Raw genomic sequence first — 16,101 nt, 5'->3', positions numbered from 1 at the left:
CCTGCTTCTCCCTCTGCCTGGGTCCCTGCCTCTCTGGGTCTCTCATGGATAAATAAATAAAATCTTTAAAAAAACAAAGAACGTGCAGCTAGACAGCAGATCGTAGACACCGTGATTATAAGATGCTACGCGGGTTCCCACTTGTCCCTTGACTGCTGCTGCCTCTTTGTAAACAAGCAGCAAAGCCACCCAAGTTCTTTCTCTTCCTTTTCCTGCAAGGTTGGTTTTTCTGTTTTAGGTTTGATTACGTGCCAACCCCAAAGGAAAAGCCCCCGTTCCCCAGACACTGCCCGACGGTTTTCTTGTCCCGGAGAGCGCGCGCCGCCCCCGAGCTGGCCACGGGGTCTCTGGCCGCGGAGTGGGTGGCGGGGCGCTGCGGTCGGCAGGGTGGCACCCTGTGACGTCTGCCCCGGAGGCTCGCCCAGCTGTGGGAACGCTCCCCAGGCCGCCCGGGAGGCCTGGTCTCGTGCTTCGTCGGGTGGGGAGGGCAGATCTTAGTAAACACCGTGTGGGAAGAGGAATGGCACGGCCGAGAATGAGGCTAAGGAAGGGGTGTGTGAAACGCCAGGTTGCACGAGGCCAGGGTGCCCGGGAGCAGCATTCCACCGCCCACCTCCCCGCCAGCTGGTGGGAGAAGGCCTCACCTGCCGACGGAGGGACGTGGGCGCCCGGCTGCGGCCCGTGCGAGCCTCCCGCGGGTGAAGGGGCGCACTCCGGGGGCGCCTGCTTTGGGCCTGGGACCCCTAAGCCACTTTGCCCGGATCCAGTGACTGCCTGTGCCCCGAGGGGCCGACCGTGTGGGTATCAGCGAGGCAGCCCTGTGAAACCTGGCCCGCGTCGCCCCCCGCCAGTGTCACCTCGAGTCAGGCGGCCACCACGCACCCGGAGCCTCACCGCCTGCACCCCTGCAGCTGTGCACCTGCCCCACATCGGGGCACCGACCCCCCGGATCTGCTGCACCGTGCAAGACCCCCGTTCAAGCTCGCCTCCTCCTATGAGCCTTCTCAGCTCAAACCTCCTGCAGACGATCACCCCGTATTCTTGACTCCGTCCCACCGTAATGACAGACAGCGCACTTTAACTCCTCTGAGGCTCCGTCCTCCCTGAAGGCTTCTCTCACCCACCGTCACACTTCTGGTAGAATCGTAATTTTAATATGAAGGGGACCTTGCCTATACAGGAAAACCCGTTTTGCAGAGGAGTAAGCTGAGACTCAGGGAAGGGAATGATTTCCCAAAGTCGCCAGGAGTGGACGTCCCGGCCCCCCCAGGACACAGGCCGCCAAAGCGGAGGGTCTTGCGTTGCCTCCCGTGCAGCGTTCAGGCGGACTGTTGCAGCGGCCCGACCGGCCAGGCCTGTCCCTGTGAGGGGCAGGTAACCCTGAGCTGGGGGTAGTACAAGCAGATACAAACCCCACAAGGTGCTTGCGTGAGGAGCTCCAAGGAACTTCACTGCCGGATGCACAAAGGAGACTCGAATAAACGGAGAAACATAGCGCTTGTGACTAGGAAATCTTCATATTTACGTGACCCGTTATCCCTAAGCTCATTTAAAATGTCAGTCTCCAAAAGATGAGGCTACGGGGGACGGACCTTGTAAATGATGCAAAGATCATCAGGACAAAGTAAACCTGAGAACATCCGTCCTTAAAACATGAGAGATGGCGGCAAAGGAGAATGAAGGATTTGTACGGCCAGTGAACCGTGTTACGAGGTTACGATAAATAACACGGTTTGGTACTGATGCGGAAATACCCAGAATCTCAGTGGAACTAAATAGACCACAAAAGGAGTGTTTAATGTGTGATAGAGGGAACATTTCAGACCGATAGGGAAGCCATGAACCGGATAATAAGGGGCAATGGGAAAATCGGTTGGCTATTCAGAAAATAATAAAGTATACACTGTACGCTAAAATTGCAGATGGTTTAGGATTAAATGTGAACCCGGGCGCCTGGGTGGCTCAGTTGGTTAAGGGTCTGCCTTTGGCTCAGGTCACAATCCCGGGGTCCTGGGGTGGAGCCCCACGTCGGGTTCTCTGCTCAGTGAGGAGCCTGCTTATGCTTGCTCTGCCTTTGTCTGTCAAGTAAATAAATAAAATATATATTTTTTTTAATGTAAACCGGGGATCCCTGGGTGGCTCAGTGGTTTGGCGCCTGCCTTTGGCCCATGGTGCGATCCTGGAGTCCCAGGATCGAGTCACACGTCAGCTCCCGGCATGGAGCCTGCTTCTCCTTCCTCCTGTGTCTCTGCCCCCGCCCCATCATGAATAAATAAATAAATCTTAAAAAAAATTTAAACCATTAAATAGTAGAAGAAAAAGTAGGTAAATATATAATCTTAAGGGAAGACCTCTAGACATAATGCAAGGTGACTTCTGCATAAACAAAATGAAGATCCAACCACAAGTTATTTGCAATATCTATGTAACAGGCTACCGACTTCTAATTATTTTAAAGACCTCTTACAAACAAACAGGAAAGGACGTATCAGTAGGAAAATGAGTAAAAGATATAAACAGCTAATTAACTGGAGTTGAAATACAAATGCTAATGGTAATCATCTGAAAAAACAGGGGGCATCACAGGAAATCAAGAAAGTGCACTATGAGACTCCCATCTACCTGCATGGACTTGGCCAAGAGGAAAGTGGGAGATGGTATCTCGTGTTGGGAAGGATGCAGAGGGCCCTTCACCTCCCTCTTAGGGGGAGTGTAAATTGGGGCGAACCTCCTGGAACGCAGCTTGACGTTCTTAGAAATAAGCATTCCTTTCGTCGCACTAATTCTGCTCCCAGGAAAGTCGTCACAGATGTGCACGAACAAAAAGATGTACGTGGAAGGATATCCGGTTCTGCATTATTCACAAAACTGAGGCGTGGGGAAGCCGTCACGGGGTCCGCCGAGACTGAGGCAGCCGTATCAGTGGGAAACTTCAGCCGTTGAAGGTTTCTTGGCCTTGTAACGCTGAGGTGGGGAAGCGTTCACGGCCGTGTCACTCGATTTCCTCCTGGGGACAAAGTGGGGACACAGAATAAGGAAAAGACGAAGGTTATCGCTCAGTAGTGATTATCTATGTGAGACGGGCTCGCAGCGACTTACACTTTAATCTTTATCGTTTTTTATCTTTCTTTGTGCTTTGCTGTTAGCTCAAGTCTTCTGCCTCGAACACAGGTTGCTTTTGCAATTTCATAAGTTCCTAAAACGGGGGCGGGGGCGGGGAGATGGAGCTGCCGTAAGAATCTGGGTGGGATTTACTCAGAGGTTTTTGAGAGACCACTTAGGGGCCTGTGATTGGGGTCTGGTGCCACCCGGAGGAGTGCACCCTGGAGGCACCCAAACAAAGATCCAAGGAGGCGCAGTACCCCGCCCTGTTCCCTGGGTCCTTCCCGTAGGAACTGGTGTGGAATAGATGTGAATGTTGGATTGTTTCACCACCCAGGTCTACAGAGCACATTTTTGCTATGTTGTCTGGAGGCAGAACATAGACCTTCCCCATTTTTACGAAGAGTCTCACAGGCGGGCACATGCGGGAGAGACCCACTTCAGTGAGGAGAGGAGGCAGTGACTTACTGACCTGGCAGGTGGGGAAAATATATTCAGGACACGGGAATTAAGAGACTTGCTCTGTGAGCCTTTGCCTTTCAAATGCCATCGCCTAGATAACGTGGGAAAGTAGAAGATCCAAAGAGTCTTCAATTCCAGGAGGGGACAGCGTGGTTGGGAGCTGTGATTTCCTATTGAAGGGTGTGGTGTTTGCCCTGCTGCAGCTAATTAGCAAGTATCTGGTTTTTCTTGACCATCCATCCAACAACGTATGATGCAGAAGAGCCAACACAGCGACCGGAGTGGTCCTGCCGCCTATATAAAGATGACAGGTAACTATGACCGTGGCCTATAAAGATTCCATCAGGAGACAGACTATATCACGTAAAGACAGGAAAATAAATACATGTTTGGCCAAAGAGCCGCCCTACCTGCACCGTATGTCCCTAAACAGAAATTCGGAGGAGGCGATAAAGACACAAATAAAACTGTAAGAGCAGATGCTATGGAGGGGGTAGCAGGTGTCGTTTGAAAATTAAATAACACTCAGCCCTTTGAATTGATTCTCAGCTCTCAGATACAATATTGAATCTATTTTTAAATTTCACAAAATGTTCAAGGAGGCCATGAAGTCATGTTTGTCAGCTCGGGGAGAGCCTGAGTTAAGAAAGAGCAGTAATGATGTGGAGCATAGCATGGCTGTAAACAATACTTAAGACCTCAGGTAACTATAGCCCCAGAGCTCACGTTGGAGGCGGCCGATAGATTAAACTTGAAATTTTAATTCCCCTGTGTCTTGTGGGCTTGTCGGGAAAATGTTTTTGAAAATGGGAATAAATAGATGACTCCAGTGAGTTGGGTGGGTGATTCCAATGCTGCGGGCGTCAGAGACCCGGCGGAAATGAATGGTATTGGAATCCGTCACTGGACGATTGTGCCTCATTCTGGAGTTCACCAACTGGGGCTCTTTGGTCGCCGCAATCAATTCTAACTCGAGCAAAAACGACCTCGTGGGAAGGCTGTTGGAAGCCCACAAAACTGGCGGAAAAGCTGGAGAATCGTTATTGGAAATGAAGAGTAACCAAGGATGCTCCAGGGAGCCAGGAATTGGGCACCACACACTCCATCCCCAAACAAGGATGGGGCTCAGCAAGCCGCAGTCGGGTGTATGAACGCCACCTGCACTATCCCTCTGTCTTCTCAAGATTCAAATTCTAGAGAAGAGGGCACATAAGAGAGGTTAGGGCATCTGACTGTAGCCTTAAAGCAGTGTCAACCCATGATGGGAGAGGTAATTCCCCAAAAGAAAATCGGTGCTCTTGGGAAGTAGAAAAATGTTTGCCAGGCAGCCCCAAATTGTTGAGCGCACACTCAACAGGGACCTGAATGTTTGACTGAAACGTAAAAGGAAGGAGCATCAAACCTAATATCATCACGGATCAATTCCGGAGATGATTTACCCGCGTAATTAATACTGGCCGGATGCTGATTACAAAGTAGTCATAAGGATAGAATGTGGCTTGACGGCAAACTTCAGATTGGTACGTTTTCTGGAAATTTCAGTGCACCACAAATGGAACACCTGAAAAAATTCCTTACATACCCGTTGGTTGTGGTGTTGCCCCGAAAGATAGGGAAGACAACAGGGTCACCTGCTGCTTTGAATGCAACTTGACCAGAAGGGACATCAGGTTGATCTGTGTGTCATTTTAAAGTCTATAGCCATGAAAGAAGGAAGCACTGGGCATAGTTCAACTTCGGCAAAGCAGAGTCTACAAAAATTCAGAGAAAAACCAGATGGGATCGCATGATTAGACTTCTAAAAAGGAACATGGCCTGGGGAGCTTGGACCCTGTAATGGTTCCACTTTGATGGTCAGAGGATGCAGAGAAAGATGAGGCGTCCACGTTTAAAGACCCAAGTGCATCTGGGTTCTCCAACGCTGTCTCCCGTACCACCTAATAACTTGCGCAGAGACGATCAAAAGAAAGAGGTGTCCCAAGAGGTATGACAAAGAACGGTACTGAATGACACTTTGTTGGGTGAACAAGGATGTTGGTGCTTCCTGGGTGGCAGGTGTGACTGTGGGTGCTGGCAGGTGTTCGTGAGAACGTCCGGAAAACTGAAGGACGGAGAACCTGAGGGTTGCCCACGTGGCTGTTGGCCACACACAGGTAAAGGGCATTTAAAAACCATATTTGGGGGATCCCTGGGTGGCGCAGCGGTTTGGCGCCTGCCTTTGGCCTGGGGCGCGATCCTGGAGGCTCTGGGATCGAGTCCCACGTCGGGCTCCCGGTGCATGGAGCCTGCTTCTCCCTCTGCCTGTGTCTCTGCCTCTCTCTCTCTCTCTGTGTAACTATCATGAATAAATAAATAAAATCTTTAAAAACCATATTTGGGAACAGACAGGTGAAAAGGGAAGGGGTAGGTCCATCCTTTGGGGCAGGTCAAATACGGTTAGAGCAGAACCAGGAAAAGGCTCCTCCTAACTATGATTCTGTCTTCATATCTTCTGTCAAGGAGAAGGGTCCTTGACAGATGAAGAGAGGATGAAGCCAAAGTACATAAGAAGCAGAAGGTGAGCAAGGATCTTCGTAAAAGACCACCTCATGCTATAAATGGGTTTATTTTCAAGGGTACAATGAATAACACCTCAGGATACCGAGGAAAGTCGTAGCAAAGATCATTCCACCCCTGTTGGTGATTTTTTTAAGAAATAGTAGCAAATATGAAAACTGCTCGGAAGGTGGAAAAAGGCAAATATGTTTCTGACATGAAGGGGAAACACCTGAAGAGTCTGTAGACTATAGAGGATAAAACCTGATGATTCTCTGAAGGAAACCCTAGACCAAGCTATCGCAGCAGAGAGTGGATACTCGGCCCCGAACGAACCCACCAAAAAGGAGTTAGAGCGACCTTCTTTTTCTTTTTCTTTTTCTTTTTCTTTTTCTTTCTTTTTTTTTTTTTTTTTTTTTTTTTTGCAGCATTATAGGACAATGAAGGAAATCCTGCTGCCAGGGTCATGCTGTCGAGAAGATACAGTCTGATTTCAGCAAAGCACGTGACAAAAATAAGTATTCAGTAGGACAAGCTGGAGAAATGGGAGTGGGAAGGGTGGCTGGTCAGCAAAGTGGAGCAACGACCGGCACCTCCGGAAATGACCGGACCCCCAGGCATAGCCTGCCCGGGTTCACCGGGGAGCCTTCAGGAAGGTTAGGAAGTTTTCAGCCAGAACATCCCAGAAGGTGTCCACTGCTGTACTCGCAGTGACCTGGGGTGCCTGCGGGATTATCTCCCGCTCCCGGTGAGAATTCCAAGAACATATTGAAGAAAGAGCTGGAAGGCAGAGACGACGGGCAGCCCGCAGTGATCGCAGTGATCGCTGGAGCATCCGATGATATAACAAAAGCTCAAAGAGGAAAAAGCCCTTTGCCAGAACGTTGGATCAAAGCCAATCAACCAGGTTAAATTGAACAGTGACGAGCTTAACGCTATTTAGGTTAAGAATGATTTAATTAGGGGGAAAAGGGGAGAGATTTAATTAGGAAGGATAGGAGGCCGCGTTTGACAGCAGATTGTGTGGAGAAAAGCGAGAGGCCTTAGGTGACCACAAGTTTATATAACCCAGGAGCATTCCAGGACCGCTGGCAAAATCGATGGAGAATTAAGTTAAATTAGTGTGGAAATCAGATCGTCGAAGGTGGTATTTCTGCTGTGTCCTGTTCCCGTGGCCTCCAGCTTCAGAGCCTGGGCTCTGAGGTCACGCTGCCTGCTTTTAGGTTTCCTCTCCGCCTGTTCTAGCTCCATGCCTTTGGGGGGGCCCTAAACTTCTCCAAACCCACAATCACCATCTGCAAAATGGGTATAAAATAGAACTGTGATGTCACAGGGGTTTTCTAAGAATTAATCTAGATGGTCCGTGTAGGAGTCTTAGCACAGAGGCCACCCCTGACGCCTTTGGTAAATGCTTGTTAGTGGAGTTGTTGTTGGGGCTCCGACCGGGGCTCCCCCACCACCTGGAAGCTTGCGGAAGCCGGATCCTGGCCCATTCACCCAACTCGGGGCGAGAGGCCTCCGTTCCCTGCCACGGCGACCTCCTGTGGCTTCCCCGGGTGGGCGCAGAGAGGCAGGGGCCGCACGTGCGCAGCGGAGGCTGTGGGGCCTCTTCTGGCCTAGCCTCCCGGGTGCAGCCCCCCAACGGGGTGGGAGGGACATCACGGGCCGTGGATCCGGGATGTGGGGACCCCCCCTAGAGACTGGCCGTCACGGGCCATTGCCACACGGACACACGTTCGGTGGCCGACGGCAGGTGGGCGGAAGGCGCTTGCCCTGCGTGGGCCCGAGGCTGGGGCTCCAGGCAGCAGGCAGAGCTACCTGCAGGGCTTCACGGGTTTTACTTTTGATGGAAAAGAAGCGTTTTGATGAAATAGAAGGTCTTTGTTCTGCAACCAGTGTGGCTTGGAGAAGGTACCAAGAGAGCAAATGACCTTGGTGTTTCTGGAATCCCCCAGCGTTCCGCCTTTTAAGAACAAAGGTCCAACTCGGTTGGTTTATACTCAGCCTGTGGGGCTTAAACCAAGAATTCCCAACTTTTTTTTTCCTTTTTTTTTTTTTTTTAAATTTTTATTTATTTATGATAGTCACAGAGAGAGAAAGAGAGGCAGAGACACAGGCAGAGGGAGAAGCAGGCTCCATGCACCAGGAGCCCGATGTGGGACTCGATCCCGGGTCTCCAGGATCACGCCCTGAGCCAAAGGCAGGTGCCAAACTGCTGCGCCACCCAGGGATCCCAAGAATTCCCAACTTTATAGGAGGCAGAGCCTTTAGATCCGAGAAGGGGCAGGAACACTGGTGTGGAGTTTTCCTCCCTGGGACCCAGGCAGACCTGGAGGACAGGGAGGGGGACACAGCCCCAGGGACGTAGGCCGGTGGGGCTGGGGCACCAGGGTACTCCGGGAGCGCCAGGCAGCCCTGGGCTGTGGTGCGCGCGGGGAGAAGGGACAAGCGCCCATTTTTCAAGTAGCCTCCAGGAGAAACTTCTGAGTGTTTGTGGGGGTGGGAGCTAGCGGCGTGCGGGTCGCCCGGTGTGCACGTCGTGTAGGACGTGCCCGGCTTCCGGGGTGACGCTCTCCCTCCTCTCTTCTCCCTCTGCCCCGGGACGTGCTGCCGGAGTGATCAGAGTGATCGCTGGGATCTGAAGCTAGGGGCGCTCCGCAGAACTCCTGCCACTGAATGTGCAGATGGGCCCCGTTCTACCCCGGGAGGCAGGGGGATTGTCAGGAGCACAGTCCTGCGGTGGAGGCAGGGCCCTGGCATGCGGTGAGGGGAGGCTGCGTGGCGGGGGGCGCAGGGGGCTCCGTGGGCTCGGACCGAGGCCTCAAGTCGGGGCCACCCCGCGGACGAGTGCAGTCCGCCGTCGCCTGCAAGAGGGCACGGTGCCTGGCCGACAGGGGACCACACCGGTAGACGTCCTCCTTGCCCGAGAGGAAAGGCTCTGCTGCGCTTGCTCGGTCATCAGGTTCGTCAGGTATTTGAAGCCAGTACATTTAAACTTTCCCTTTTCTGTCTTTATTTGGGCCTAAAACACTGAGCAGGACCGCACAGCCTTTGGCGCAACCTGCCTTCGCTCCCCCGTCACGCTCCACAACGTAGATTCGTGTCTGTAGAGACGGCGGAGAAAGAAATCACTGGCCACGTGAAAAGATGCGTTCTATGAGAAGAGCAATCTGGTTTTTGTTGTTGTTTTTTTTAATTTCATTTAGGTATTTATTTGAGAGAGAGCATGCACAAGCATGGTAAATATCTCCCAGAACTCGGAGAATTAAAAAAAAAAAAAAAAAAAAAACAGAATAAATGAGGAAAAAAGAAATCTGGAAAATAGAACTAGATGATCCAATATACAGAACAAGGATTCCAGAAGAAGAAAACAAACCAGGGTTGACAACATCATCGAAGGGATCATTAAAGAGAACTTTCTCAAGCCGAAAGCGACTTGTTGATAATGTTAAGACTTATTAACATATTAACATTCAGTGCAATTTGACAATTTTCATTTTTTAAAAAAAAGAAATGGTAGGAGGCCCGCGGGGTCTGCACAGAGGGACTCGAGTTGCCGCTCGCCTGCAGAGCCGTCAGCCTGGGTGAGAGCACAGAACGGTGTTTTTAAGATATTTCATTGATAGACAAACGCCTCACGTGCCGCCCTTCCTGGAAAAAAAAAAAATCTTTATAAAAATCCTCTTTGGCTAAGTAAACAATTGTATTATTAAAAACCCCAAAACCAGGAAGACAGAAGAACAAGTGATAATGTGCGTCCAAGTGACTTGTCAGTCTGGTTACACTAAATACAAAAGAAAGTACAAGTTACATATAAAAATAATGTGGGAAGGACATGAAATCAAGTTATAATAATGACTAGAGGGACGCCTGGGTGGCTCAGCGGTTGAGCATCTGCCTTTGGCTCAGGTCGTGATCCTAGGATCCTGGGATCGAGTCCCGCGTCGGGCTCCCGGCATGGAGCCTGCTTCTCCCTCTGCCTGTGTCTCCCTCTCTCTCTCTCTGTCTCTCATAGATAAATAAATAAAATCTTTAAAAAAATAAATAAGTAAATAATGGCTAGAAACCGGGGACAGGAGGAAGGAGGCAGGAAGAGTGCCCTACCTGGCTGGGCTAATGAAACATCGGATGTCCTCCTTAATCAGTAAATCAGTTAATTTTTTTTAACGTAAATCTTTACGTTAAAATCACGTTAAGTAGTTTTTTTTTTTTACTTCTAAATTGGTTTCTTAATCAATATATTGAGAAGAGAATACGTATTCTCAATCACTACAAGAGGACAGAGGTCAAAGAAACATCGTCCCATATGCAAAGGACAAGCAAGGAAAATTAACGGGAAATGCTAAGCACTTGCGGGGACGGCGGTTATTCCTCAGCGATAAGCCAACAAGTAATCTCTGTAGGTTTTTGGTGTTTTCTAGAACGTCTGCCGTGAACTTGTAGGACTTCTTAAATAACAAGCCATGGAACTCCTTGTGGGGTTGTTGTAAAAGTTGTTTTACATAGAATTAGGCTCCAGGACACACAGGGTGGGTACGAGGCCCCCGATGAGACGCGCCCGGGCGGCCCCATGTCTTCCCGGCTGCAGGGGTTTGCGATCCTGTGGGACGCGGGTCGGAGAAGGCGCAGGGCCCTCGCCTTCCGTCTCTTGGACTGAAATCGTCATCGTCGTCGGGAGCTGTCGGGCCTCGGTGTGCTTGTCGGAAGGGCTCTGACGCCCCAGGGTCACCTTGGCCCCGGCAGTGGGGTCCGGCCTCGTATCCGAGGGTCAGACCTTGACCCGGGGAAGCCGGTTTTTAGGGCTATGGAGCTTTGCCCTAAATTCACCTCTGGGTGCCTCAATCTCACTTAAAATGAAGAGCATCTTCCATCCATCCAGACCACATCTGCCGACTGTAAATGAAAAAAGGCATCTGTCTAAAGCTCCGCGGGAATAGAGTGTTCTAGAAAAACAGTCACCCGGGTAGTGATTACATGTACTCAGGGTGGAAGGCTTGACGGGATTATGGTTCAAAGACTCGACAGCAGGAAGCGTTTTTTCCTAGGGGTGGGCTGAGGCTTTCCTGCCAACCCCCTTACCTAGCAATCCCGACGTTAATGAAGAGGAGAACAGGGGGCCGGGCAGCCCTGGGCTCCGACGGGGCTGCTCCTTCAACAAAGCCCGACAGAATCCCCCGTCCAGAGGGACCCCGCGCCCGTTCCCAGGGCCGTTCCCGGGGCCGTTCCCGTTCTGCTTCAAGGCTGGCTGATGGGCCTGACACTGACGCTGACTGCGTAGACGCGGCTCGCAGTGCGGTTCCAGATGCTGTTGGCCCCCAGGAGGATGTAATTAGAATAAGGGGCTTTCTGGGTGGAAGACGTGAAAGAAAGAAATGCTCTGTCTCTTTGAAATCAAGTCGTTAAATAATAGACGGGGGCGGGCGGGGGGCGGGGGTGGTGGTTCGCCTTTCGGTCTTCAAAGCGAAGTCGTGACCTGCAATTTCCTTAATGGGTTCTGTGCTTCCGACTGGGCCGAGGCGAGGCGGGGAGAGGACAAGCCGGAGGCCGAAGGAGGGGCAGCCCGGGGAGCCGGCGGGGGGTGGGGGCGGGGGCGGGTGGGCGTACCCCCCTTCTGTCCCGTCTTTTACTCCGGGATGGACCCGGACGCCGACTGGGGACTCCTGGGGCGCCTCCCCCCCCTGCCCCTCCCCACGCACTCTGGGGACGGGGCCGATGTCGCTGTGGAGCAAGGGCGAGCCGGACGCCGGCCGTGGCACGGGTGTGGACGTCGTGGGGTGAGACTCCCCGGTGTGGGCCTGTGGCTCCAGGACCAGGATCGGACTGGGTTCCTGAAGCCTCGGTGCCAAGTAAAGCCTCGTTGCCGTGGGACCGGACGCGCTTCTGCTTCTAGAACAGTCCCAGGACTTCGTGTTTCCTGCTCATCCCTGATTTGTCTGTTCTTCAAATGGAAGAGGTGTCCTCCCGACGCAAGGTGCCCTTAAGGGTTTCTTGACCCCCGACTCCCCCACGTTCTCTGTGTCCCCCCCGCCCCGAGCGACGGTGTGCTGTTAGAGCGAGAGCTTTCGCGACAGCCGGCCTGGCTCTGGCTTCTCCACGTAGCACACCGGGCTAGTACCTTTGCGAGGATTACCTGGAGTTCTCTGGATGCCGCGCCGGGCAGTGGTGTAGACAGCCGTAGACAACTCACTAACGGTCGCCGCGGTTGACACCGTCACCGTCATTAGGACCCTGCAGAGTCCGACCTCAGAAGATCCCACCGGGCTGCGAACGCTAAGCCCAGGCCCTTCGGGGCGTGAACCCAGCAAAGGATTTCTGCGCCTGCGTCCGTCCTCCGCTCCCGCGTGCAGATAATACGTTCCACGCGTGGAGTCCCCGCTGTCCCGAAGCAGTCCTGCCTCCGGGTGCTCCTCCTGGAAGCGCCCCCTCCGCTGCCCGGAGCTGCCTAGGCTGCCCCGCAGATCGTGCGCCGACCCCGCATCCTTCCCGGCCGGGGCAGCACCCTCGCTTTCCGCGGCCCCGCGGCCCCGTGAGTCAGAGATGCCGTCCGTGCGTCCCGCTTCCCAGGCAGCTGCCTTGAGCAGGTTACCCACACCGAGCGGGGACGTAGCGCTCACCCCGCGGCCCGGCTGGAGATGTAACAGGAGGACGCGTGGCGAGCCCCGGGGACGGAGGGTCTAAACCGGGAGGGGGGTGGGCAGGCGCCCGGGTTAGGCTTAGACGGCGTCAGAAGGTCGGTGAAGGGTCCGTAACCTGCGTTCGGGGGAACCCGCACCTTCGGTACAGGCGTTGCCGTCAGGAGGTTGAGGACCGTGGGTGGGACGACGGCGGCAGAAGTGGCCCGGCCTCCCCTGCGCCCAGCACAGCCCCGTGGGGGCCCAGCGCCGCGGAGAGGGCTGCCTTTCGTCGCTTCCCGAAAGCGAATGTCCCGTCTCGAGCTGTTTGCAGGCTGCTCCCCACGCTGTCTTTAAAGCATCCCCTGCTCTCGGTTTTAACCAACGGGCCAGATGATGGCGTGGGACGGGCAGGTGCCTGGGACAGGAGCTTGCCCTCCCCCGTAAGGCGGCCGGGACGCCTCCTCCGCACTCTGGGGCTCCTGCCGCCCGCATCCCAGCCGCCCCCTGGCTCGGCCCAGTCCCGCAGCCGCAGGAAACCTGGCCCCTTCCCGGGGGCCCTCCTCTCCGCGGAGAAGGCCGGCAGCACCCCCACGCTCACTCCTGACGATGCCCTTCGCCCTCGGGATGCCTGTGATCTCCCGGATGCTCACTGTGCCCTCGAGGCCCAGGGACGCGTCTCTACCCCGTCCAGGGGGGCGGCTGCTGGCCCGAGGCGAGCCCCCGGGCCCAGAACGGAGCCCGGCCGGGGCGAGAGGCCCTGGGTCCGCGGCATCTGTGTGCGCCCCCCCTCCCCGCTCACCTGCCGCGGCTGCTCGCCCACTCCCCGCCTCACTCAGGGAACCCACGGCCCTTCCTCCAGGACGTTCCAGGAGCCTTACTGGGTTTTGCCTCCGTGTCTGAGGAGAGAATGTTTGGTCGCAGGTCAGGAACCTCGGCTGGAAGTTCCTACTAGAGAGCCCGGTGTCCACAGCAAACTGTGGCGAGGTCAGCCCCGGTCCTGGAGGGAGGGATGAGGCGGCTGTGGAGGGAGCTTTGCCGTGGGGACGTGTCCGCGACCCCGGGCACCGGGACACAGAGCGGGGAGCCTCCCCGAGCAGCCCAGAGAGCCCGGTGAGGGCCCCCCGACGGCCGGGTGGCCACCCCGCTGCCTGGGAACCGCAGGACGGCTGGCCTGGCCCTGCCGAGCCAGGGAGCCCCCCCCCCCGCCGCCCCGTCGGGTCCCTGCACCTCGTGCCCAGGTTGCAGCTGCAGACGCCCTTCACTGTGAAGCAGGCCCCAGGCCCATGGCCGGGTGCGGGGTCCCCGGGCTCAGCTCCGCGGCCCCCCCGAGAGGCGTCTGCAGCGATGTGCACGGGCCGCGCCCTCGGCAACTCCAGCTGGAGTCACGCGGGGTCGGCGCAGGGTCGGTTCCAAAAGCTTTGGTTGGGACCAGCCCCGGGCCTGGAGGAGAGCAAGCCCGCCGCGCCCCCACCCGGGCTTCGGGCCCCCCCTCCGCGCGCCCAGTGCCCATCAGGGCCCTGCACGGGGCACACATGGGCCTTCGGGGCGGCTGGGCCTCCCCCTGCAGACCCTGGGGTGCAGCACAGCAACTGGAGGAAGCGGCGCTCGCACCTCGCACGGGCTCCGACGGGTCAGCAAAGGTCTCTAGCGCCGTCGTGGCTCCGTCATCCGGAGAAACAGTGTGAAGATGAACAGGTTTCGGGGCCACCGCGGCTGAGGGGCACCCAGGGCCCGTCCTCCGGGTCCCTGACCCCGCGCCGTGGAGCCAGTGTGTGTGGGCTGCAGGCAGGCCTTGCTCGTCGCCCGGCTCCAGGCCTCAGGGCCACGCAGGGCTTGCACGGGGCTTGCATGGGGCTTGCACGGGGCTTGCGGGGCTTGCATCCTGCTCTGTCTCCAGAAGGTGGGACATGTGGAGCCCTGGGGGAAGGGCAGAGCCGAAGCCAAGCCTGCGTGTGTGGCCTTCCCAGGCTGGGGCGGGGCTGGGCTCTGGGTGCCCTGGGGCCACTGCACCTGCGTGACCTCTCCTGCCCCTGCCTGCCCCCTCCCCCCCCAACGCGTTGGCCTGGTGGCTCCTTCTCTGTTGCTGGGCCTGCATCTGTCCCCTCCGCCCCCCTTCCCTTCCCTTCTCCGCTCGCTCACCTGTTGGTAGAGACGCTCCCTTTATGACCCCATGTTGGTAGAGACTCTCGGGTCGTCTCGGAGCCGTGGCCAAGCGTCCATAGGGCCGGGCTACCGGGGAACACAGGGTGGGGCCTTGTCCTTGCCCGAGGGCCCTGGAGAGCCGTGTCCCCGAGGGCAGATCCAGACTCGTCCTCCTGGGTGGCCGTGGACCTGACCCCGGGTCACGAAGGGCGGAGGCGCAGGGCAGGCCTTCCTGCCACCAGGTCGTGAGCACCTGGGTCGTGAGCACCTGGGTCGTGACCTGCCGCCACAAGGGTTCCCCTTGCTCTTCTGAGAGGCCTTTGTCTCTGAACAATGTTCCGCGTGTGACACAAGCCAGGCCTCCCGTCCCTGTGCAGCACGGTCCCTGGCACCTGCGAACCTACCGTGATCCCACCTCAACAAACCTGATTCACAGGAGATCACCTGGGGGCACTGGGGGGCTCAGCGGTGGAGCATCTGCCTTCTGCTTGGGTCGTGATCCCGGGTCCTGGGATCGAGTCCTGCATCAGGCCCTCTGCTCCTCCCTTTGCCTCCACCTGCTGCTCCCCCTGCTTATCCTCTTTATCTTTCTCTCTCAAATAAACAAAATCTTAAAAAGAAAAATCCCCTGGAGAGCCTGTCACAGGTCCTTGGGCGCCTCCCAAGACCCTGATTCAGTAGGTCCAGGAGCAGGGTGTGACCTTGGCTCTCCGAGGGTCTCCAGGGACATGACCTTGGCTCTCCGAGGGTCTCCAGGGACATGACCTTGGCTCTCCAAGGGACTCCAGGGCGTGACCTTGGCTCTCCAAGGGGCTCCAGGGCATGACCTTGGCTCTCCGACGCTCCAGGGGCTCCCAGGGGGGCCGCCCTCCCCACGCCCGGCCTCCCGTGTGTGTCTATGCTGCTCCCCCCGGGCTCCTGGGCTCCAGGCCCCTCCCGGCCCCGGCGCCTCCTCGCCTGCCGCAGGCTTGTCCATACCTGAGCTGTTGCCTACGTCAGCCGCGGGCTCGTCCTCTACAAACCACGTTGGAAACGTACCTATTTCATTTAGGGTAACGCATCCCGAGGCCCTTTCGCGCCGTCCCCTGTTGCCGCTCGGCCTCACCTCGGGGGTCGGGCACTGCCCCGTGACTGCCTTCTGGCTTCTTGCCTCTGAAACGCGGTTCTGGGAAGGCTCTCTTGAAACAAAGGTCGCTGTCGCTTTGCAAAAGTTAAGGTGCGGCCGCGCAGGGCAGGCCCTAAACGC

At 55.8% G+C, this 16,101-nt stretch overlaps 1 protein-coding gene across 1 annotated transcript in view; it reads left to right on the top strand.

Annotated features, from left to right (window-relative positions):
* TGFA (transforming growth factor alpha) overlaps nt 1-16,101 on the top strand; it is a 77,429-nt gene that overhangs the window by 47,579 nt on the left and 13,749 nt on the right. The gene's annotated exons all lie outside the window — the stretch shown is intronic.

The sequence above is a fragment of the Canis lupus genome, chromosome 10 (genome assembly GCF_011100685.1).
Source record: "Canis lupus familiaris isolate Mischka breed German Shepherd chromosome 10, alternate assembly UU_Cfam_GSD_1.0, whole genome shotgun sequence".
NCBI lineage: Eukaryota > Metazoa > Chordata > Mammalia > Carnivora > Canidae > Canis > Canis lupus.
This window is presented reverse-complemented; position numbering and strand designations above follow the sequence as displayed.